The sequence below is a fragment of the Oncorhynchus clarkii genome, chromosome 11, assembly GCF_045791955.1.
Source record: "Oncorhynchus clarkii lewisi isolate Uvic-CL-2024 chromosome 11, UVic_Ocla_1.0, whole genome shotgun sequence".
In the NCBI taxonomy this organism is placed as follows: domain Eukaryota; kingdom Metazoa; phylum Chordata; class Actinopteri; order Salmoniformes; family Salmonidae; genus Oncorhynchus; species Oncorhynchus clarkii.
Window position 1 is genome coordinate 20,967,847 of NC_092157.1, and position 25,138 is coordinate 20,992,984.

The 25,138-nt window shown below is 41.3% G+C and overlaps 1 protein-coding gene across 1 annotated transcript in view; it reads right to left on the reverse strand.

Annotated features, from left to right (window-relative positions):
- LOC139420347 (docking protein 6) overlaps positions 1–25,138 on the reverse strand; it is an 83,346-nt gene that overhangs the window by 5,323 nt on the left and 52,885 nt on the right. The window lies entirely within an intron of this gene.

Sequence of the window (25,138 nt, forward strand, 5' to 3'; positions counted from 1 at the left end):
TCCGGTGTAGATTTGGCCTTGTGTTTTGGATTATTGTCCTGCTGAAAGGTGAATTCATCTTTCAGTGTCTGGTGGAAAGCAGATGGAATCAGGTTTTCCTCTAGGATTTTGCCTGTGCTTAGCTCTATTCTGTTTATTTTTTATCCTGAAAAACTCCCCAGTCCTTAACTATTACAAGCATACCCATAACATGAGGCAGCCACTACTATGCTTGAAAATATGGAGAGTGGTATTCAGTAATGTGTTGTATTGGATTTTTCCCAAACATAACACTTTCTATTCAGGGAAAAAGTTAATTGCCTTGCCATTTTTTTTTTTACAGTATTACTTTAGTGACTTGTTGCAAACAGGATGCATGTTTTGGAATATTTTTTATTCTCTAAAGACTTCCTTCTTTTCACTCTGTCAATTAGTTTAGTATTGTGGAGCACCAACAATGTTGCTGTTCCATCCTCAGTTTTCTCCTTTCACAATCATTAAACTCTGTAACTGTTTTAGAGTCACCATTGGCACTCATGGTGAAATCCCTGAGTGGTTTCCTTCCTCTCCGGCAACTGAATTAGGAAGGACGCCTGTATCCTTGTAGTGACTGGGTGTATTGATACACCATCCAAAGTGTAATTCATAACTTCACCACACCCAAAGAGATATTCAACGTTTGGTTTAAAAATCAACCGATAGGTGCTTCCCTGGTCTTTGTGGTTGAATCTGTGTTTTAAATTCTTTCTGAAGGTGCACTGTACATTGTATTCACTCCCATTTGACGTTTTAATTTAATGTAAAATAGATTAAATTGAGATGTATTGGTCACTGACCTACCCACTATACCCCATAATGTCAAAGTGGAATTATGTTTTTTTTATTTAACATTTTTGCAAATTAATTAAAAATGAGAAATATCTTGAGGCAATAAGTATTTAACCCCTTTGATATAGCAAGCCTAAATAATAGCAACCCTAAAACATTTGCATAACAAGTCACAAAATAGGTTGCATGCACTCACTCTGTATGCAATAACGGTATTTTGCATGCCCCACACACACAATTACCTGGAAGGTCCCTTAGTTGAGCAGTGAATTTCAAACACTGTGAATTTCACAGCAGTGATTCAACCACAAAGACCAGGGAGGTTTTCCAATGCCTCGCAAAGAAGTGCACCTTTTGGTAGCTGGGTGAAAAAAGAAGACGTTCAACACCCCTTTGAGCATATTGAAGTTATTGATTACACTTTGGATGGTGTATCAATACACCTTGTCACTACAAAGATACAGGCATCCTTCCTAACTAAGTTGCTGGAGAGGAAAGAAACCGCTCAAGGATTTCACCATGAGGCCAATGGTGACTTTGAAACAGTTAGAGTTTAATGGCCGTGATAGGAGAAAACAGCATTGTAGTTACTCTACAATACTAACCTAAATTACAGAGTGTAAAGAAGGAAGCCTGTACAGAAGAAAATATATATAAAAAAATTATCCGGTTTGCAACAAGGCACTAAAGTAATACTGCAACAAAAAAAATGTGGCAATGCAATTACCTTTCTGTCCTGAATACAAAGCGTTATGTTTGGGGCAAATAAAATACAACACATTACTGAGTACCACTCTCCATATTTTCAAGCATAGTAGTGGCTGTATCATGTTATGGGTATGCTTGTAATCGTTATGGACTGGGGAGTTTTTCAGGATAAAAAAATAAACAGAATGGAACTAAACACAGGCAAAATCCTAAAGGATAACCTGGTTCAGTCTGGACAGGACAATAACCTAAAACACTTAGCCAAATCTACACTAGAGTAGCTTACCAAGAAGACAGTGAATGTTCCTGAGTGGATAAGTTACAGTTTTGACTTAAATCTACTTTAAAAAAAATCTATGGCAAAACCTGAAAATGGTTATTTAGCAATGATCAACAAAAGCTCTTAGAGACTTACCAAGAAAGACTCATAGCTGTAATCGCTGCCAAAGGTGCTTCTACAAAGTATTGACTCAGGGGTGTGAATCCTTATGTAAATTGGATATTTCTGTATTTCATTATCAATACATTTGCTAAAATGTCTACAAGCATGTTTTCACTTTGTAATTATGGGGCATTGTGTGTAGATGGGTGAGAAAAACATATCTAATTGATTTTGAATTCGGGCTATAACACAACAAAACATTTTATAAGTTTATAAGTTATAAGGGGTATGAATAACTTCTGAAGGCACTTAATTATATGTAGTATGCTGTGGGTGTTGGAAGAGTGTGTGTTGTTTCACCCAACCTGAAACATAGAAGATGTTTGTCTCATATCGCTTTGACAATCTGAGAGTGTCTGTTGAAAACATATGTTCACAACAACAATTCAGTGTTTGCTTTGTTGTACTGCACAGCGCGAAACGTTTAGCTTGTTTCTCTGCAAAAAAACACCTCTCTTCTTAATCCAAATTATTTATCCAATTTGCTTCCGACATCCTGTTTTCAGATATTTTTGGAAATGGGTGTAAATGGATTCTTTGGGGGGTGTTTTTCACTTAGACTCCGGTCATTAATAATGGATGGGAGTCAGCTGGTCTCGGAAATGTGTGGCGGTAAGATGAGGACACAGTAGAGTGCAGAGGACTGCTGATTGGGTGTTGCTGACCAGGAAGGAAGTGGATATCAATCAATATTTCATGAGGTCCAGAAGAACCCTTTAGACTATATGCTGCAATCAACCTTAACTCTAACACCTCTGGCTGTTTATTAACTATATTCATCCAAATTATACATCAATACACTGTGCACGCTTTGCTAGAGATTAATTGAAACTGAACTCATGAATTGCAAATTATAGGTTATGTTCTATGGTACAGGTATGTCCATTTTAATATCAAAGACAGTAATTCCTTGCTTTATTCTTTGCCAGGTGTGAACCCCCTCCAGTGTGCCCCTGTGTCTGTATGCTGTAGCTGGATCCTATCAGGAGGGAATTGGTGTGTGGTTACTGGTCTGTGCCACTCTGTGCCACCCTGCCTCTTCAGTGTGGTGCCAGGCTAGCCGTGCCACCACACTGTGTGTCTGTCAATGACTCCTCCACATAAACCATGTTCCAGTCACCTTGGCAAGCGCTGCCAAACTGCAGATAACATGGCGTGGGAGCAGGGGCAGACACAGAGAGGGAGAGAGAGGAGGATTGTTTGATTACATGTGAAAGAAAATGTGTATGAGAATGGAGAGAGCGAAAGAAAGAGAGATTAGAAATGTGAGTCCGAGAGCGAGTGAGCAACAAGGAAGGAGAAACAAATAGTGAGAGAGACCAGTGTGAGTGGGTGATGTGAAGCCAATTAAAGCAGTGTGTCTCAGAGAGAACATGTGAAGTGAGTCACACATACACTTTGAAAATACTGCACTGGTGAAAATCTATTCTCCAGAAAACAGAAGTAGAATTATCTGATTCAGAATGTCCCTAGTACAGATCCTCCAACATTCGCTCACTCTACCACTTTAGAAAATCACTGAGACCGTAACGAGGGAAAAAGGGAACATTTCTCTTTTTGTCTCCGTATTACATTTGTGAAACAGCCGGGGTGCAGCCAACCACAGCCCTCTCATCTATCTCTGCCAAGACAATTTTTTTCTCAACCCACCACAATGTAGGCTGGAAATGGAGTCTTCCAGTCCAGCTCAGAGTGAGAAAACACAACAGAACTAAACATCTGCTGGGCCTTAAACAGCTGTGTGTGTGTGTGTGTGTGTGTGTGTGTGTGTGTGTGTGTGTGTGTGTGTGTGTGTGTGTGTGACAAGACCCCTGTCGAGATCCAAGCTCTGGACGCAGACCCTTGTCTGGACTGTAGTAGACACACAGGTTATGGACCGCAGCAGCCCCCCACCTCCTCTGCTCTGAGAGGCAGAGAAAGCCACAGAGAGAGATGGAGCACTACCGAGTGAGAGAGCCACAGAGAGAGATGGAGCGCTACCGAGTGAGAGAGCCACAGAGAGAGAGAGAGAACCACAGAGAGAGGAGATTACCTTGTCCTACTGTCACCAACAGAACAAGGTCTACAGGAACAACTTAACATTCTTTGGGAATACAACATCAACTTTCAGAAAACCAAAGTCTTGATTTTCCAGAAAAAGGCCAGGAATCAGAGCAGTAGACACTCCTTCAAATGAGGAAATACCATGGTTAAGCATGCCCTGGGAATAAAAATCAGTGCCTCTGTTGGATTTGGTCTGGCAGAGAATGCACTAAAAGAAAAAGCCCGCAAAGCATTTTACTCCGTAAAAATACAATTCAAAAAAATATATACTCCTATCCAAATCTGGTGCAAAATATTCAACAGTGTAATTTTACTAATTGCACTATATGGAAGCGAGGTTTGGGGTCCAACCTATAATTATGATTGTAAGCATTGGGAGAAAAATTCAATAGAACATCTACATACAGAATTCTGCATAATTGTCCTAAATATCCAAAAGAAAGTACCGAATAATGCATACAGAGTGGAACTCGGAAGATTCCCTTTAATTGTAAATATAAAGATTTTGGCATCATTTGAAATTAAGCCCCAAAACATCCTTAGAATTCAAAATACTCAAAACCAAAGAGCTGAACTGTGAATGTCAACTGTTAAAAACACTAAACAACCCTATTATTCAAACATACAGAGAAATCAATCAAACTGTTAGAGAATTGAAAACCTTTTTGACAAATTGGGAAAAGAAAAACACACAATAAACTAAATTGCTATTTGGCCCTCAAAAGAGAATAAAAATTGTAAGAATATCTCTACTGTCAGAGCTACAAAACAGAGAGACCCCAACCAAATACAGGCTCAGCGACCACCAATTGGCTATAGAAAAGGGGGTGACACAAAACGACATGGTTACACAAAGAGGAGCGTCTATGTGGTCACAGCACGACAGGGGAGGTAGAGACAGAGATGCACCATTTCCTCTACTGTGAGGAATACTCCCAAATAAGATCATCTTTTTAAAGAAAATATCTCAATCAATTCCCATCTTCTGTGTATTTACTAATGACATAAAGATGGGAAATATTCTGGGTGAGGGAGAAACTGCAAATATCATATGTACAGTTGAAGTCGGAAGTTAACATGCACTTAGGTTGGAATCATTAAAACTCATTTTTCAACCACTCCACAAATTTCTATTTAACAAACTATAGTTTTGTAAAGTCGGTTAGGACAATTACTTTGTGCGTGACACAAGTAATTTTTCCAACAATTGTTTACAAAAAGATTATTTCACTTATAATTCACTGTATCACAATTCCAGTGGGTCAGAAGTTTACATACACTAAATTGACTGTGCCTTTAAACAGCTTGGACAGGTGTCTTTTACAGGTAACAAACTGAGATTAGGAGCACTCCCTTTAAGTGTGTGCTCCTAATCTCAGCTTTTTTTTTTGTTTTGGGGGGGGGGGCAGTGGCTTCTTCCTTGCTGAGTGGCAATTCAGGTTATGTCGATATAGGACTTGTTTTACGGTGGATATAGACACTTTTGTACCTGTTTCCTCCAGCATCTTCACAAGGTCCTTTGCTGTTATTCTGGGTTTGATTTACATTTTCAAATCAAATCAAAAATCGAATCAAATCAAATGTATTTGTCACATACACATGGTTAGCAGATGTTAATGCGAGTGTAGCGAAATGCTCGTGCTTCTAGTTCCGACAATGCAGTATTAATCAACGAGTAATCTAACCTAACAATTCCAAAACTACTACCTTATACACACACGTGTAAAGGGATAAAGAATATGTACATGAATGAGTGATGGTACAGAACGAGTGATGGTACAGAACGGCATAGGCAAGATGCAGTCGATGGTATCGAGTACAGTATATACATATGAGATGAGTAATGTAAGGTATGTAAACAAAGTGGCATAGTTTAAGGTGGCTAGTGAAACATGTATTACATAAAGATGCAGTAGATGATATAGAGTACAGTATATACATATACATATGAGATGAGTAATGTAGGGTATGTAAACATTATATTAAGTAGCATTGTTTAAAGTGGCTTACATCAATTTCCATCAATTCCCATTATTAAAGTGGCTGGAGTTGAGTCAGTGTGTTGGCAGCAGCCACTCAATGTTAGTGGTGGCTGTTTAACAGTCTGATGGCCTTGAGATAGAAGCTGTTTTTCAGTCTCTCGGTCCCTGCTTTGATGCACCTGTACTGACCTCGCCTTCTGGATGATAGCGGGGTGAACAGGCAGTGGCTCGGGTGGTTGTTGTCCTTGATGATCTTTATGGCCTTCCTGTGACATCGGGTGGTGTAGGTGTCCTGGAAGGCAGGTAGTTTGCCCCCGGTGATGCATTGTGCAGACCTCACTACCCTCTGGAGAGGGTAGTGAGTTGTGTGCGGAGCAGTACGGTTGTGTGCGGAGCAGTTGCCGTACCAGGCGGTGATACAGCCCGACAGGATGCTCTCGATTGTGCATCTGTAGAAGTTTGTGAGTGCTTTTGGTGACAAGCCGAATTTCTGCGCCTTCTTCACGACACTGTCGGTGTGGGTGGACCAATTCAGTTTGTCCGTGATGTGTACGCCGAGGAACTTAAAACTTACTACCCTCTCCACTACTGTCCCATCGATGTGGATAGGGGGGTGCTCCCTCTGCTGTTTCCTGAAGTCCACAATCATCTCCTTTGTTTTGTTGATGTTGAGTGTGAGGTTATTTTCCTGACACCACACTCCGAGGGCCCTCACCTCCTCCCTGTAGGCTGTCTCGTCGTTGTTGGTAATCAAGCCTACCACTGTAGTGACGTCCGCAAACTTGATGATTGAGTTGGAGGCGTGCATGGCCACGCAGTCGTGGGTGAACAGGGAGTACAGGAGAGGGCTCAGAACGCACCCTTGTGGGGCCCCAGTGTTGAGGATCAGCGGGGTTGAGATGTTGTTACCTACCCTCACCACCTGGCCCGTCAGGAAGTCCAGTACCCAGTTGCACAGGGCGGGGTCGAGCCCAGGGTCTCGAGCTTGATGACGAGTTTGGAGGGTACTATGGTGTTAAATGCTGAGCTGTAGTCGATGAACAGCATTCTCACATAGGTATTCCTCTTATCCAGATGGGTTAGGGCAGTGTGCAGTGCGGTTGAGATTGTGTCGTCTGTGGACCTATTTGGGTGGTAAGTAAATTGGAGTGGGTCTAGGGTGTCAGGTAGGGTGGAGGTGATATGGTCCTTGACTAGTCTCTCAAAGCACTTCATGATGACGGAAGTGAGTGCAACGGGGCAGTAGTCGTTTAGCTCAGTTACCTTAGCTTTCTTGGGAACAGGGACAATGGTGGCCCTCTTGAAGCATGGGGGAACAGCAGACTGGGATAAGGATTGATTGAATATGTCCGTAAACACACCAGCCAGCTGGTCTGCGCATGCTCTGAGGACGCGTCTGGGCCTGCAGCCTTGCGAGGGTTAACACGTTTAAATGTTTTACTCACGTCGGCTGCAGTGAAGGAGAGTCCGCAGGTTTTGGTTGCGGGCCGTGTCAGTGGCACTGTATTGTCTTCAAAGCGGGCAAAAAAGTTATTTAGTCTGCCTGGGAGCAAGACATCCTGGTCTGTGACGGGGCTGGTTTTCTTTTTGTAATCCGTGATTGACTGTAGACCCTGCCACATACCTCTTGTGTCTGAGCCGTTGAATTGTGAGTCTACTTTGTCTCTATACTGACGCTTAGCTTGTTTGATTGCCTTGCAGAGGGAATAGCTACACTGTTTGTATTTGGTCATGTTTCCAGTCACCTTGCCCTGGTTAAAAGCAGTGGTTTGCGCTTTCAGTTTCACGCGAATACTGCCATCAATCCACGGTTTCTGTTTTGGGAATGTTTTTTTTTTTTTTTTAACTCTGTTTATTAAGTTTTGAACATACACACACACAGACAAGACAAAGCAATATAAATAATATACTCAACTAGAAAAAATAATAAAAATAAAATAAAAAATACAAAGAAAAATACAAAGAAAAAAAATAGCTTTAAAGATACCATACTTTAGACAAGTTAAACACACCGGGCAGAAGGCTACAGAGGTTAAAGGGCAATCTATAGCACAGGGACAGGGCAAACATCTCACCATTGTTCCTGTAAACAGTCAAGGGATAAGGGTGGAGAAATGCAACCACTCACAGAGAGTCATGGCCACAGACCGACCATCCACTGGACAAAAAAAAAGTTTACAATGCTTTAAAATAAAAAATGATTATTCATGTAGGCGTGAACAAAATGTAAAAATAACTGGGAAAAACAAGCTCACACTTCAGTCTCTGCCTGGGCAAGATGAACAAGGCATCTGCGGACCACAATCAATAAGCACATGGATCTTAATGCCCCCCCCAGCAAAAAACACAGAGAGAAACTCCAACCCTTAAGTCACAGACTTATTTTAGTATTAATTGGAATGCCATCAGAGGATGGACTGTTTAAAGTAAGACCGGAATGGAGCCCAAGCCTCATCAAACAGTTTGGGGTTCCCACGTGAATTTAATTTAATTTTTTCTAGTTTCAGAGAGCACAACACATCCCTCACCCAATATTTATAAGATGGGGGAGCTGCCATCTTCCAGTTCTGTAGTATTAGCCGTCTAGCTAAAAGAGTTGTATAAGCAACAGTGTCCGACTGGATTCTTGATAGGGGGGTACCCATGGGCAGTACTCCAAAAAGGGCTGTAAGGGGAGACGGCTCTATAACAGTGTCATATATATCAGAGAAACATTTAAATATTAATTCCCAGAAACCTGACAGTTTATGACAGCCCCAAAACATATGCAACAGTGTGGCTGGTTCCACCTTACATCTGACACAGGTAGGATCAAAATCAGAGAATATTCTTCCAAGTTTGGCCCCCGACCAGTGGATACGGTGAACCACCTTGAATTGAATGAGGCTGTGTCTAGTGCTAAAAGAGGACGAGTGCACCCTGTGCAGTACAGATTCCCAGACGTCTTCCCCAAGTTCCCCAAATCCTTTTCCCATCGAGTCTTTAAAGGCACCAAAGAAGGGTTCTGTAAGTCATGAAGGATTGCATATACATCTGAAATTGCGCCCCTAGGAAGCTTGTTCAGCTCCAAGATGCTCTCTATAGCTGTATTCGCAGGCCTATTGGGAAATCCAGGTGTGTTAGCCCTGACAAAGTTTCTAGTCTGGAGATAGCGGAAAAAGTGGGATTGGGGGAGATTGAACTTTTCCTGCAGCTGAGAAAAAGAGGCAAATGTACCATCAAAGAATAATTGGGCTAGCGAGGAAAGGCCTAGTGAGTGCCAAATGCCAAAAGCCCCATCATTCAAAGATGGAGGAAATAAAATATTCTGATTGATTGGGCCTGATAGAGAAAAGCCTCGGAGGCTAAAGGCTAAACGGAACTGATTCCAAATTTTAAGGGACTGCTTTACAATTGGGTTGGCACACCTTTTGCCTAGGGACACTGGGAGAGACGAGCACAACACAGAGGAAAGTGCTGCAGGTTTACACGATTCAGACTCCATCTGGACCCAGAGTGGTCTAGGGCCAGTAGAATCAGTCTGCAGCCAGTACAGAACGGCTCTAAAATTTGCAGCCCAGTAGTATGTCTGAAAATTTGGTAGAGCTAAACCCCCCAATGACCTAGGCTTCTGTAGATGTTTTCTACCAATCCGTGGTACCTTGCCATCCCAAATAAAATGCATGAATGTTTGATCCAGTGAAATAAAAAAAGATTTTGGAATAAAAATGGGTAAACATTGAAATAAATATAAAAATTTGGGCAACACATTCATTTTAATGACATTAATCCTTCCGATAAGAGAAAGGGGTAGCGAATTCCAAAAAGTAAAAGATTGTTTCAATCTGTCTGCTAGAGCAACAAAGTTTTCCTGAAACAAATTTGAATATTTCCTTGTCACTTTTACTCCCAAGTAAGTGAATTGATCCTGGACAATCCTAAACTGAGAACTTGTGAAAGAGCACTTTAAAGCAGCCTTGTTTACCGGAAAAAGCTCACTCTTGCCTAGATTCAGCTTGTACCCTGAGATTGATCCAAACTTTTTAAGAACAGATAGGGCACGTGGCAATGAGGTATCGGGATTGGAGATAAACAAAAGGAGGTCGTCAGCATATAGCGAGACTTTCTGTTCCCAGCCCACCCTGATTATGCCTTGAATGGCATCATCAGAGCGTAGTGCAATGGCGAGAGGCTCGATTGCCAAAGCAAACAACAAGGGGGAGAGTGGGCAACCCTGTCTGGATCCGCGGTGCAAGGGAAAATAGTCAGAGGACAAGTTATTAGTCCGTACCGAAGCCATGGGGGAAAAATAAAGAATCTTTATCCACGCAATGAATTTGGGGCCAAAGCCAAATCTATAAAGGGCAGCTGTTAGGTAATCCCACTCAACGCGGTCAAACGCTTTTTCGGCATCAAGTGAGACCACCACCTCCGGGTCCCCCGACGCTGGGGAGTACAGTATATTCATAAGGCGCCTAATATTGAAAAATAAATGCCTATTTCTCACAAAGCCAGTCTGGACAGAGTGTATTACTTGGTGTAGCGAGCCTTCCATACGGATGGCTAAAAGCTTAGCTAGGATTTTGTAATCACAGTTTAAAAGCGAGATTGGGCGATAGGATCCACAATCCAGGGGGTCTTTGTTTTTCTTTAGTAGTAATGAAATTGAAGCCTGATAAAGACTAGGCGGCAGCTTTGAAGTATTGAGGCACTCTGTAAATAGTCGGGACAAGAATGGGCAAAGCAGACCAGAAAACGTCCTGTAAAATTCGGTTGGAAAACAGTCCGGACCCGGTGATTTACCACTTTTCATTGCGGACACTGCTGTTGCAATCTCCTCAAGCGTAAATTCTTCTTCTAGACAGTCATGGGAGTCTGTATCAATTGAAGGCATATTCAAGCCATTAAAGAAGGAGTCAATCAGCAAAGGGTCTTGAGGGGATTCAGAGGTGTATAGTGCAGAGTAAAATTGTTTAAATTGATCATTGATCTCTTTATGTATAACTGTGGTGGCACCAGACGGGGTCCTTATTTGTGGGATTAGCCGTGAGGCCTCAGATTTACGGATCTGATGTGCAAGGAGTTTACTGGCCTTGTCGCCTTGTTCATAGACTTTGTATCGAGCTCGCAAGAGTAACTGTTCAGCTTGCCTGGTAGAAAGCTCATCAAATTCAGATTGGAGTAGTTGGCGCTCTTTATGCAGATCAGAGGAAGGATCCGTAGCATACTTCTCATCCAATGTGGCTATGGACTCGCTCAGGTCCCGAAGTCGCTGGGAGCGAACTCTGTTTTGGTTGGCTGTATAAGAAATAATTTGGCCACGTAGGTATGCTTTGAGAGACTCCCATATGGTAGAGCAGGACATACCTGGTGTTGAATTCGTTTCTAGGAATAAGGCAATTTCAGAAGAAATGAAATTGACAAACTCCTTATCTGAGAGTAAAATGGGGTTGAGACGCCATTGATAACACCTAGGAGGTCGCTGGGGAAACTCTAGTTCAAGCACTAATGGTGAATGGTCAGAGATAACAATACTCTCGTAAGTACACTGCCGAAGGTTAGGCAGAAGTTTTTTGTCCAAAAAGAAGTAATCAATCCGGGAGTATGTTTGATGAACATGAGAATAAAAGGAATACTGTCTATCTGTAGGATGTAGGAAACGCCAGGCCTCAAACATAGCATATTTCTGAAGAAAGGATTGAATAAGTAGGGCACATTTAGATGGGCCTGTATTTGTTTGTGAGGACTTGTCCAGAACTGGGGACATTTTACAGTTGAAATCCCCCCCTAAAATCAACAAATGAGAATCTAAATTGGGAATAGCAGACAGAAAGGAAGAAATGAAACTTGTGTCATCCCAATTGGGAGCATAAACACTAGCCAAAACAAGAGGGGTAGAAAACAGTTCACCAGTTACTATGACGTATCGTCCCTTAGGATCAGCAATAACCTCAGAAGCTACAAAGGGAGTAGCTTTATCAACCAGAATAGCAGCACCTCTTGATTTACTATGAAAGTTTGAGTGGAACACTTGACCAACCCAGTCCTTACGCATCCTAAAATGCTCACCAGTCCTCAAGTGAGTCTCTTGTAGAAATGCAATATTTGCATTCAAACCCTTTAAGTGTGTCAACACCCTCTTACGCTTCACCGGGTTGTTAACCCCTTTGGTATTCCAAGAAATGTACTTGATCGTATTATTTCGGCCCCTCTGGGCATTCCCGTTATTCAACCCTGTCATTAGAGCATAGAATGGAAAAGCAATGAGCGCCCAAAACCCCCAGAATAACTTGTCTCAGAGTAATAATGTACGGTGGTAAATGTTTGGAAAAAGTACAGAAAAAAAAACAGAAAAAAAACTAAAAAGACAGAATGACAACATTAGAACTGAACAATTCAACCTGCCCCCCCCCCCCCCCCCCCCATCCCAGACAATACCTCCCCAAATGAGGTACAAGCCTAAATAGAACATGTTCTCTTCGCACAGTATGTCTGTGAGAGTGCGGTCTTAAACCTAAACCCACAGTCCCGCTCTTTAAAGTCGTGTTTTGTTAGTGGATCAAGCAGCAAAAAGAAAGATTTGTATGTATTTTTTTCAAAAAAAAAAAAAAAAAGGCGAATCCCTTGTGCAAACGGAATGACAAAAGCACCACTTGTAGATGTATATAATTGTATTCCCCGTCTTATAACAGGCATTGAGAGAGAAAATAAATAAAATGTATAAAGGCTCTCAGCCAAAAATCTAATTTGAAGTAAGGAAATCGTAGTTAGACAATCAAAAATAATAGTAATTATAATAGTAGTCTAGTTGAAGCTGAGACAGCTTACAACCAATACCAAAAAACTACGTGTGCGCAACGTTGAACGTTTGCTGGGCATAAATGACGCTCAAAACTTTTAAAATTAAAGTGAGGCCCCAGAAACCGTGTAGCCTCGGGAGACATTTACTGTTTACTGGGTCAATGCAAACGGATGCAGTAAACAAATAACCAAAACTATTTTGAGTCACTGAGACAATGTGTAAACAAACTAAATAGGTGAGCGAGATAAGGCACGCACACTAGATAATCAAAACATTAGATCACATCAAATAAGCCTGAATAGTTTTACCAACTATACAAGACTAGCCTGTTATATCTAAACATAATTGTACCACAAGTGGGGTACTTACAATCCACACTGTGAGCATATTCAAGACTTCTTGATGTGACGTTGAATGTGAGCCATAGCCTCATCCGGAGATTCAAATGTGTGGTCTTTACCCTCATGAGATATCCATAAACGGGCCGGGAATCGCAGTCCATACTTCACACTTGGATGGTCGCGAAGTACTCGTTTGGCCTGTCCGAAAGCTGCGCGCTGCCTGGAAACAGTGGGGGAGTAGTCCTGGTAAATGGAAAAGCTCTGTCCTTGAAAGCTCAGAGTGGTATTGCGGGCTCTTCGGAGGATCTCCATCTTCTCATGAAAAAAGTGCACTCGAAGAATTATGTCACGGGGCCTCTCCCCATCCCGGGGCTTTGGGCGCAGCGACCGGTGGGCTCGATCAATCAGGGGCTTTTTATCTAAGGCAAGAACATCCTTCAGCAGCCCTGAAACGAAATCCGTGGCGCGATGCATTTCCGCGGACTCTGGGACTGATACAAGTCTCAGATTATTACCGCGAGAGAATCCCTCTAAACTCACACAGCTCTCCCTCACCTTTTTCAAATCCGCAGCTAGGCGTTTAACTTCAGTCTCCAGGGATGTAGTTAAATCGGAGACATTAGTAGCGGAGGCCTCCAGTGCTGTAATCGTTGTAGTGTGTGACGCAGTTGTTGTTTTGAGTAATGTAATTGCCGGAACAGTCTCGTTACGCAGGATGGTTAAATCTGCTTTTAAAGTATCAGAAACCTCCTGTATTCTGGCCTCAATCGTAGCAACCACCTGTGTTTTCATTTCAACTATCTCAGAGCGTAGTAGTTTGATGGCCTCGAGAATGTTCATTTCAGCGCAGCCAGGCCAAGCCGCGCCCCCGGGTAAAGTGTGCGTCCCCGGGCCCTCAGACTCAGGAGAGGGCGGTGATGAGAGCGGGTCTTGTAGGCCGGGTTTTCTCAAAGTCATGCTCTTGGCCTTATGTTTGGTCGACATGCTGACATTCGGAAGCAAAGTAGTCTTGGTTTTTACGGAAAGGGATCACCAAATTAATATTTGAAAATAAATACGGTTCTGCTGCAGAATTCACATAAACTTTAAGAATACCACGGGAGCAAACGGAGAACACGTCAGTCACACATGGCGTCCCCTACCATCGTTCGTTTGGGAATGTTTTAATCGTTGCTATGGGAATGACATCGTCAATGCACTTTCTAATGAACTCGTTCACCGAATCAGCGTATTCGTCAATGTTGTTGTTGGAAGCAATGCGGAACATATCCCAGTCCACGTGATCGAAGCAGTCTTGAAGCGTGGAATCAGATTGGTCGGACCAGCGTTGAATAGACCTGAGTGCGGGAGCTTCTTGTTTTAGTTTCTGTCTGTAGGCAGGGAGCAACAAAATGGAGTCGTGGTCAGCTTTTCCGAAAGGAGGGCGGGGGAGGGCCTTATATGCGTCGCGGAAGTTAGAATACCAATGATCCAAGGTTTTACCAGCCCTGGCTGCGCAATCGATATGCTGATACAATTTAGGGAGTCTTGTTTTCAGATTAGCCTTGTTAAAATCCCCAGCTACAATGAATGCAGCCTCAGGATATGTGGTTTCCAGTTTGCAAAGAGTCAAATAAAGTTTGTTCAGGGCCATCGATGTGTCTGCTTGGGGGGGAATATATACGGCTGTGATTATAATTGAAGAGAATTCCCTTGGTAGATAATGCGGTCGACATTTGATTGTGAGGAATTCTAAGTCAGGTGAACAGAAGGACTTGAGTTCCTGTATGTTGTTGTGATCACACCACGTCTCATTAATCATAAGGCATACGCCCCCACCCCTCTTCTTACCAGAAAGATGTTTGTTTCTGTCGGCGCTGTAAGAAATAACACTTAAAAAAACAAAATACTGCATAGTTTCCTAGGAACGCGAAGCGAGGCGGCCATCTCTGTCGGCGCCGGAAGTATCACATTTTTCACACCAAAGTACGTTCATCTCTAGGAGACAGAACGCATCTCCTTCCTGAGCGGTATCACGGCTGCGTGGTCCCATGGTGTTTATACTTGCGTAGTATTGTTTGTACAGATGAACGTGGTACCTTCAGGCATTTGGAAATTGCTACCAAGGATGAACCAGACTTGTGGAGGTCTACAATTTTGTTTCTGAGGTCTTGGCTGATTTCTCTGATTTCTGATTACACCTTTACTGTCTCATCCTGGAATAAACAGGGTCTGAGGTCATCTGTTTTTGACCTAAAGAGCAGGAACCCAGACTTCATCAAAGAAAATGGAAATATCCATCCTACAAGAATCATGGTATAAAGGAGACGGACCCACTGGTTGCCCTCTAGGCTACAGAGAGGTGGTAGTCCCATCCACCAAACTACCAGGTATGAAACAGGGAAGAGACTCAGGGGGTGTGCTAATTTGGTATAGAGCAGACCTAACCCACTCTATTAAATTAGTCAAAACAGGAACATTTTACATCTGTCTAGAAATAAATAAGGAAATTATCTCAACAGAGAAAGATGTCCTCATGTGTGCGACCTATATACCCCCAATAGAACCCCCATACTTTAACAATGACAGCTTCTCCATCTTAGAAGGGGAGATCAACAATTTCCAGGCCCAGGGACATGTACTAGTCTGTGGTGACCTAAATGCCAGAACTGGACAAGAACCTGACACCCTCAGCACACAGGGGGACAAACACCTACCTGGAGGTGACAGCATTCTCTCCCCCATATGTCCCTCAAGGCACAACACAACCAACAAAAACGAGTGAAAACAATATACTGAGCAAATGTCAAATTGGCTTTTTACCAAATTATCATACGACAGACCATGTATTCACCCTGCACACCCTAATTGACAAACAAACAAACCAAAACAAAGGCAAAGTCTTCTCATGCCTTGTTGATTTTTTTTTTAAAAAGCCTTCGACTCAATTTTGCATGAGGGTCTGCTATACAAATTGATGGAAAGTGGTGTTGGGGGAAAAACATATGACATTATAAAATCCATGTACACAAACAACAAGTGTGCAGATAAAATAGGCAAAAACACATACACATTTCTTCCCACAGGGCCCTGGGGTTAGACAGGGATGCAGCTTAAGCCCCACCCTCTTCAACATATACAGTGGGGCAAAAAAGTATTTAGTCAGCCACCAATTGTGCAAGTTCTCCCACTTAAAAAGATGAGAGAGGCCTGTAATTTGCATCATAGGTACACTTCAACTATGTCAGACAAAATGAGAAAAAAAAATCCAGAAAATCACATTGTAGGATTTTTAATGAATTTATTTGCAAATTATGGTGGAAAATAAGTATTTGGTCACCTACAAACAAGCAAGATTTCTGGCTCTCACAGACTCCTCTTAAATAAGCTGCACTTCCTAACCTCCTACCAAATGTATGACCATATTAGAGACACATATTTCCCTCAGATTACAAACATCCACAAAAAATTAGAAAACAAACCCAATTTTGATTAACTCCCATATCTACTGGAGAGAGAGTGTGCGCTAGAGAGAGAGTATGCACTAGTGCGAGAGAGCGTGAGAGAGAGAAGGCAAGAGAGAGCACGAGAGAGAAAGAGGGCTGGGGACAAGATTACCAGTGTACTGAATGAGACGTTACAAATGTACAGCACATTCATAAGCTGCAGGCGATCCATTATTTAAGTTGTACCTGTTGCAGTAGAGATAGTAGTATCACCATACTCTCTCTCCTATCATAATCCTATGTCCTTACTGACTTCCTCTCCTCCTTTCAGTAAAATCCACTTTTATCACTCTGAAAGGATCAAATAAGAACACTGCTATTAGAATTGCTAATGCTGCTGCTGCGGATAGGCGGATAACTGTTGAAAGATGCGTTTCAGAGAGGGAGAGAGAATGAGAGTGTTTACGTGAGTGGGGGGGGCAGAGAAAAAGGGATAGACAGAGAGAGAGGTAGAGGGAGGCAGGGACACAGACAGAGAGAAGGAGAGAGAGAGAAATAACTGAACAATTATCTCTAAAACCAGCAATTCTTGTGCATTTCCATTCCAATATCAGTTGGGGTAATTGAACCGTTTCAGACAGGCGTTGGGGCGTGATTTTTTATCTTGCCTTTAAAACTTTAAAGTGCACTTATTATTTTGATGCATCATCAATCTCTCAGTGGGAAACAAACAGCACCATTCTCCACTCTCAAAGGAAAAAACGGCCTTCTATTAAACATGGAGCATTTGTAAGAATATAAAAAGCCAGTCATTTTGTATTATGGTTATTAGTAAGACTTTAAAAGCATCTAAGAGAGGAAATATGATTGATATCTTCTTTGACTAAGGGTCTGTTTTTTCTATATATATATTTACTGATTTAAAGTGTCAAGTACATAAGCGAAACAGAAAGAGCAAATGAGTGGGTGGGAAACACATTATTAAAATTGAAGATGAAACATTTTGCAGTGGTCTGGTGTTGAGATATACATTCTTTGCATAAAATGCCTTCAGAAAATTTTCACAACCCTTGACTTATTGCAAATTGTATGTTACAAAGTTGGATTAAAATGTTATGTGACCTTTGGCAGAGATTACAGCTGTGATTTTTATTTTATTTTTATTTCACCTTTATTTAACCAGGTAGGCCAGTTGAGAACAAGTTCTCATTTACAACTGCAACCTGGCCAAGATAAAGCAAAGCAGTGTGACAAAAACAACAACACAGTTACACAAGGGATAAACAAACGTACAGTCAATAACACAATAGAAAAATCTAGATACAGTGTGTCATGACGTTGCCCTCCTTGGGGATAGCGAGTACCATCCCCCTCTCTCTGCACAGTTCTCTCCTCATGGCCAGAGTATAAGAGAGAGAGTGAGTTTTCATAGAGAGAACAAAGGAACTTCTTCCACCTCACAGAACTTGAGAACTGAACAATATCCATGTTCTGGAGAAGGTATAAACGGTCGATGAAGTAGCCAGATACAAACTGTTCCGTTTTGTACAATTTGGTGACCTCAGGAAAGACAATACCATAACTCTGTTTATACAAGAGTTTCAGCTGTGAGGCTTGCATCTAATTGTTGTATAAAATGAATGAGTAAAGATGAAACTATTTGTGAAATTATGTAATGTGATTTTAAATGGTTTAATGAAGGGAACTCCAATTCCGTTTGGAGTTTAACTTCTTGCTCCTACTTGAGACGCAGACGTCTCAAGTAGGCACCTGGAAATGCAAATGCGCTACGCTAAATGCTAAATGTACTCGTTAAAACTCAAACGTTCATTAAAATACACATGCAGGGTATTGAATTAAAGCTACACTCGTTGTGAATCTAGCCAACAAGTCAGATTTTTAAAATGCTTTTCGGCGAAAGCATGAGAAGCTATTATCTGATAGCATGCAACACCCCAAAATGCCTGAAGGCGACGTAAACAAAAGAATTAGCGTAGCCGGCGCTACACAAAAACGCAGAAATAAAATATAAAACATTCATTCCCTTTGATGATATTCTTTGTTGGCACTCCTATATGTCCCATAAACATCACAAATTGGTCTTTTTCCCGATTAAATCCGTCCATGAATGCCCAAAATATCCATTTGTATAGCCTGTCTGCATCACGAAAAAAGCTCTCTTCCAACACGCAACGTCATGTTTAAAAATTATATAAGTTGCCTATATTCTTTGACAAAACACTTCAACCTACTTTTATAACCCAACTTTAGGTATTTGTAAACGTTAATAAGCGATCAAATTGATCACTGGGCGATCTGTATTCAATAGCAGCTACACAAGAAAACAGTTTCCATTTTTCAATCTTCCAAAATCGATTGAGGTAGGCTGGATGGAATCACGGATCTATTGGTAATGTCTTAAAGGATTTTTGTCAATGAAAATGACGTTTTTGGCGACATCGTGTGGAAGCTGTAGGAATTGCATCCGTCTCCATATTAAATTTGGTTTCCTTTAAATAATCCATGAAAGGGGCGCATGGATACTTTTTTCAGATTTCAGTGACCAGTTTTTCTTGCGCTTTTCGATGAAACACACGCTCTGTTATAGTCACAGCCGTGATTTAACCAGTTTTAGAAACTTCAGAGTGTTTTCTATCCACACATACTAATCATATGCATATACTATATTTCTGGCATGAGTAGCAGGACGCTGAAATGTTGCGCGATTTTTAACAGAATGTTCGAAAAAGGAGGAGGTAGGATAAAGAGGTTAACTAAATCATTGGCCCGCCCCATGAGCACAGACTGAGCACAGATCTGGCGTCATGGGACAGCCTCTTTCTACTGTTACGAATCTAACCCCCATTCGGGAGGAATTCCCTTCAGACCAGCTTACCTCGATTATCGAGAGGGCTAAGGTTTGAGTAGAGACCATAAACCTGAGTATAAGCTAAGGTTGTGATGGTTGTTGAAACTCTGAGACTATCGATACCGACAGAATAAGAGCAAATCTTTGATACTAATTACTAGTCTGCAGCTAGAAATTAAGTACCCATGAATGCGAGGACCGACAACCGCCGAAACATCTATCTATAACAACATTTCTGAATGGGACTCTGAACTATCCATTCTGACCACGGAAGAGAGAGAGAGAGGGCGGAAAAACTCTCCAACAGAAACTAACTTTCCAACAGAGATCACGACGACACACTAAGCGTAAATATACATACTGATTGCAATTATTCCCAAATGAGTGAGCGTTCATGTGCAAAGGAGTAGCATTTAAATTGTTATAATTATCAACTGTGTAGTGACTCTTTTGTCTTTCGCGCCCTTCTCAGTCCCTTTGTCTACCACGCCGCCATGCCGGTTTAGCCCACTAGGGCACATCCCCTATCATTTCCTTGTAACCATATCTACTTTGTTTGTATGTGTGTGCATTTCTGTGATTATTTAGTTAGCTAATAAATAAATGATTGAGACAATTGATGTATGGATGACTCATAGTGAAGACTGGGTTCATGCAGCTAACCTACAATTTACGACTTTTGGAATGAGACGTAAGGTAAAGAATAACTCATTAATTAGAAGACTAATTGATCAGATAATAATAATTACAGAGAATTGATTTGATAAACGAACAGTCTTCAGTTTAATGATGCCAAAGGCACGACAAGTGTGTGCAAATGTAGTAAGATTAGGGAGATAAGGCAATAAATAGGCCATAGTGGCAAAATAATTACAATTTAGCAATTAAACACTGGAGTGATAGATTTGCAGAAGATGAATGTGCAAGTTGAGATAATATGGGGATGAGGTAGTTGGGTGAGCTATTTACAGATAAGCTGTGTACAGGTGCAATGATTGGTAAGCAGCTCTGACAGCTGATGCTTAATATTAGTGAGGGAGATATAAGACTCCAGCTTCAGAGATTTTTGCAATTCATTCTAGTCATTGGCAGCAGAGAACTGGAAGGAAAGGCAGCCAAATGAGGAGTTGGCTTGGGGTAAGTCTTTAAGAGCTTTGCATACCTGAATTGTATAATATTTGCCCATTATTCTTCAAGCTGCTAATTGATTTTATATTTAACTAGGCAAGTTAGTTAATAACAAATTCTTATTTACCAATGACAGCCTACACAGGCCAAACTCAGACGACGCTGGGCCAATTGTGTGCCACCCTATGGGACTCCCAATCACGGCTGGATTCGAACCAGGTTGTCTGTAGTGACACCTCTAACATTGAGCTGCAGTGTCTTAGACTACTGCGCCACTCGGGAGTCCCAAGTGAGCACAGATAGACAGCCATTTTCAAGTCTTGCTATATATTTTTATGCCGATTTAAGTCAAAACGGTAACTAGGCCACTCAGGGAACATTCAATGTTGTCTTGGTAAGCAACTCCAGCGTATATTTGGCCTTGTGTTTTAGGTTATTGTCCTGCTGAAAGGTGAATTTGTCTCCCAGTGTGTGTTGGAAAGCAGACTGAACCAGATTTTCCTATATGATTTTGCCTGTGCAAATTTCTATTCCTTTATTTTTATTTAAAAAAACGACCTATTCTTTGCCAATGACAAGCATACCCATAACATGATGCAGCCACCACCCTTTTTGAAAATATGAAGACTGGTACTCAGTGATGTGTTGTGTAGGATTTGCCCCAAACGTAGCGCTCTGTATTCAGGACCAAAATTGTATTTGTTTGCCACATTTTCTGCACTTACTTCAGTGCCTTTTAGCAAACATGATGCATGTTTTGAAATATGTGTTATCTGTACAGGCTTCCTTCTTTTCACTCTGTCATTTAGGTTAGTATTGTGGAGTAACTGGGATGTTGTTGATCCATCCTCAGTTTTCTCCTATCACAGCCAAACTCTGTAATTGTTTTAAAATCACCAATCGTCTCACGGTGAAACCCCTGAGCAGTTTCCTTCCTCTCCGGCAAATGGGAGGACGTCTGTATCTTTGTAGTGACTGGGTGTATTGATACACCATCCAAAGTGTAATTGATAACTTCACCATGCTCAAAGGGCTATTTAGTGTCTGTTTTTCCCCCACCCATCTACAAATAGCTGCCCTTCTTTGCGAGGCATTGGACAACCTCCCTGGTCTTTGTGGTTGAATCTGTGCTTGAAATTCACTTCTCTATAATTGTGTGTGGCACAGAGATGGGATAGATGTTCAAAAAACATCTTAACCAATGTTATTGCACACAGAGCAACTTATTATATTATATCCCCATATATTTTTTGTTGTTGTAAATGTATAGTACCATTCAAAAGTTTGGACCCACCAACTCATTCAAGGGTTTTTCTTTATTTGGACTATTTTCTACATGGTAGAATAACAGTGAAGACATCAAAACTGTGAAATAACACACATGGAAAAATCGAGTAACTAAAAAAGTGTTACACAAATCAAAATATATTTTAGATTTAGATTCTTCAAATAGCCACCCTTTGCCTTGATGACAGCTTTGCACACTCTTGGCATTCTCTCAACCAGCTTCATGAGGAATGCTTTTCCAACAGTCCAACAGGAGTTACCACATATGCTGGGCACTTGTTGTTTGCTTTTCCTTCACACTGCGGTCCAACTCATCCCAAACCATCTCAGTTGGATTGAGGTCGGGTGATTGTGGAGGTCAGGTCATCTGATGCAGCACTCCATCACTTCCCTTCTTGGTCAAATAGCCCTTACAAAGCCCAGAGGTGTGGTGGGTCATTGTCCTGTTGAAAAACAAATTATAGTCCCACTAAGCACAAGCCAGATGCAGAGATCATCCGTTCACCTACTCTGCATCTCACAAAGACCAATAATCTCAAATTTGGACTCATCAGACCAAACGACAGATTTCCACCAGTTTAATGTCCATTTCTTGTGTTTCTTGGCAAAAGCAAGTTTCTTCTTATTATTGGAGTCCTTTAGTAGTGGTTTCTTTGCAGCAATGTGACAATGAAGGCCTGATTCACGCAGTCTCCTCTGAACAGTTGATGTTGAGATGTGTCTGTGACTTGAAGTCTGTGAAGCATTTATTTGGCCTGAAATTTCTGAGAATAGTAACTTTAATGAACTCATTCTCTGTGTAAGAGGTAACTCTAGGTCTTCATGTCCTGTGGCGGTCCTCATGAGAGCCAATTTCATCATAGCGCTTGATGGGTTTTTGCTACTGCAATTGAAGAAACTTTCAAAGTTCTTTAAATTTTCCAGATTGATTGACCTTCATGTCATAAAGTAATGATGGACTGTCATTTCTCTTTACTTATTTGAGCTGTTCATAAAATTGACTTACCAAATAGGGCTATCTTCTGTATACTTCTGCACACCTGTTAATTGAAATGCATTCCAGGTGACTACCTCATGAAGCTGGTTGAGAGAAGGCCAAGAGTGTGCAAAGCCGTCATCAAGGCAAAGGGTGGCTAATTTGAAGAATCTCTAATCTAAATAATTGTCACGCCCTCTTCTGTTTCACATGTCCTTGTGATTGTCTCCACCCCCCTCCAGGTGTCGCCCATCTTCCCCGTTATCCCCTGTGTATTTATACATGTGTTCTCTGTTTGTCTGTTGCCAGTTCGTCTTGTTTGTCAAGTCAACCAGCATTTTTCTCAGCTCCTGCTTTTCTCTATTCTCTCTTTTCTTGCCCTCCTGGTTTTGACCCTTGCCTGTCTGGAATCTGTGCCTGCCTGCCTGACCACTCTGCCTGCTCCTGACCCTGAGCCTGCCTGCCGTCCTGTACCTTTGCCCCACCCCTCTGGATTATCGACCCCTGCCTACCTTGACCTGTCGTTTGTCTGCCCTTGTTGCTGTAATAAACATTGTTACTTTAACACAGAAGGCATTTGGGTCTTACCTGAAACGTTATAATAATATATATATTTTAACACTTTTTTGGTTACTACGTGATTCCATATGTGTTATTTTATAGTTTTGATGTCTTCACTATTATTCTACAATGTAGAAAATAGTAAAAATAAAGCTAAACCCTGGCATGAGTAGGTGTGTCCAAACTTTTGACTGGTACTATAAATATTATTTTAAATGATTTTTTTTAAAGGGGTGTGAATACTTTCTGAAGGCACTGTATGTCACCAACACATGGCATACTGAGGGAAATGTACACTCATAGAAAAAAGGGTTCCAAAAGGGTTCTTCGGCTGTCCCCATAGGAGAACTCTTTTGGGTTCAATCTAGAACACTTTTGGGTTCCATGTAGTACCCTTTGTGGAAAGGGTTCTACATGGACCTCAAAAGGGTTCGACCTGGAACAAAAAACTGATTCTCAAAGGGATATCCTATGGGGACAGGCAAACAACCCTTTTAGGTTGTAGATATAACCTTTTTTTCTAAGAGTGTACTATCTTCAAGTGTCAAATGCCAATTCATGTAGTGTTCTTCATTTATGTGAATATACAGTATTACTCCTCAACCTGACGTTTTTGACATGAGTACTTAAAACCGATCTGCCTGTCAAGGTTTATTAAAGGTCCAGTGCATTCAAAAACAAAATTTGCCTGTGTGTTATGTATTTTCACTCTATGAGGCTGGAATAATACTGTGAAAATCTAAAAGTGATGTCAATTTCATTTCAGTGTAAAAGCTGTTTGAAAAGACTACCTGAAATTTCTGCCTGTTTTGGTGGGATGGTAACATCCCGAAGCGGTAACTTACTTAATATACCAATTAAGAAAGAGAGCCACTGCTCTCTGCCAATAACAGCTAGATTTCCATTTTACCCTCCCCAATCAAACCCCTCCCAGAAACCCTAACAAAATTCTTGCTTGAGAAATTGCTCAAGCGGTTTTTGTTTCTTGTCAAACATTTTAATCAAAAACAATCACAGTAAGTTACTATAATATTACCTAGAAATGATTTGATATTGAGATAAAAACGTCTGCTTTGGACCTTTAATGCAGTTTCTCTCTGTATCTCACCATTACTGAAATGGTTCAAATAAGTGTATGGTTTATATTCATACAGTTTGCACTGCTACCTTGCCTGTACTCATTTCATTTGCAAGCAAACCAAAACTTTCCTAGAAGTCTCTATCATTTCAGCCCAAGTCTAATTGAAACAGAAACTTTCGCACACACACAAAAAGCAGCTAATTTATTTCTGCTTCTCCGATTAACTGAATCAGAGAAAAATAAATAAATAAACATATAGCAAAGCAGCAAAGCTGGATGGGACAAGAACCAGTGTTCCTTCATTATTCCAGAGGACTCATGGGTATTTAAACACAACCCGACCATGACTCAGCCAATTAAGCATGCTGATTGCAGATTCATCACGGCACAGTGACACATAGGGGGCTAATCTAACACTCTCACCTCCACCCACACCCAAATCAGCCCATAGTCAGTATTAATATAGTCACTGTACTGTTACTATACTGGAATTTTTCATCATAAGCTTTATTATAGATTCATCACAGGTACAGTGACACACAGGGGCTAGTCTGGTCCACACGTTCTGTCTAGCATCTCTCACCTCCACGTACACCCCAATCAGCCCATACTAAAATAGTACTAATAATGGTATTATAATGGTACATAGGCTTGCTATATTATATGATCATTACGGGCCCACTGAGACACAGGGGGCTAGTCTGGTC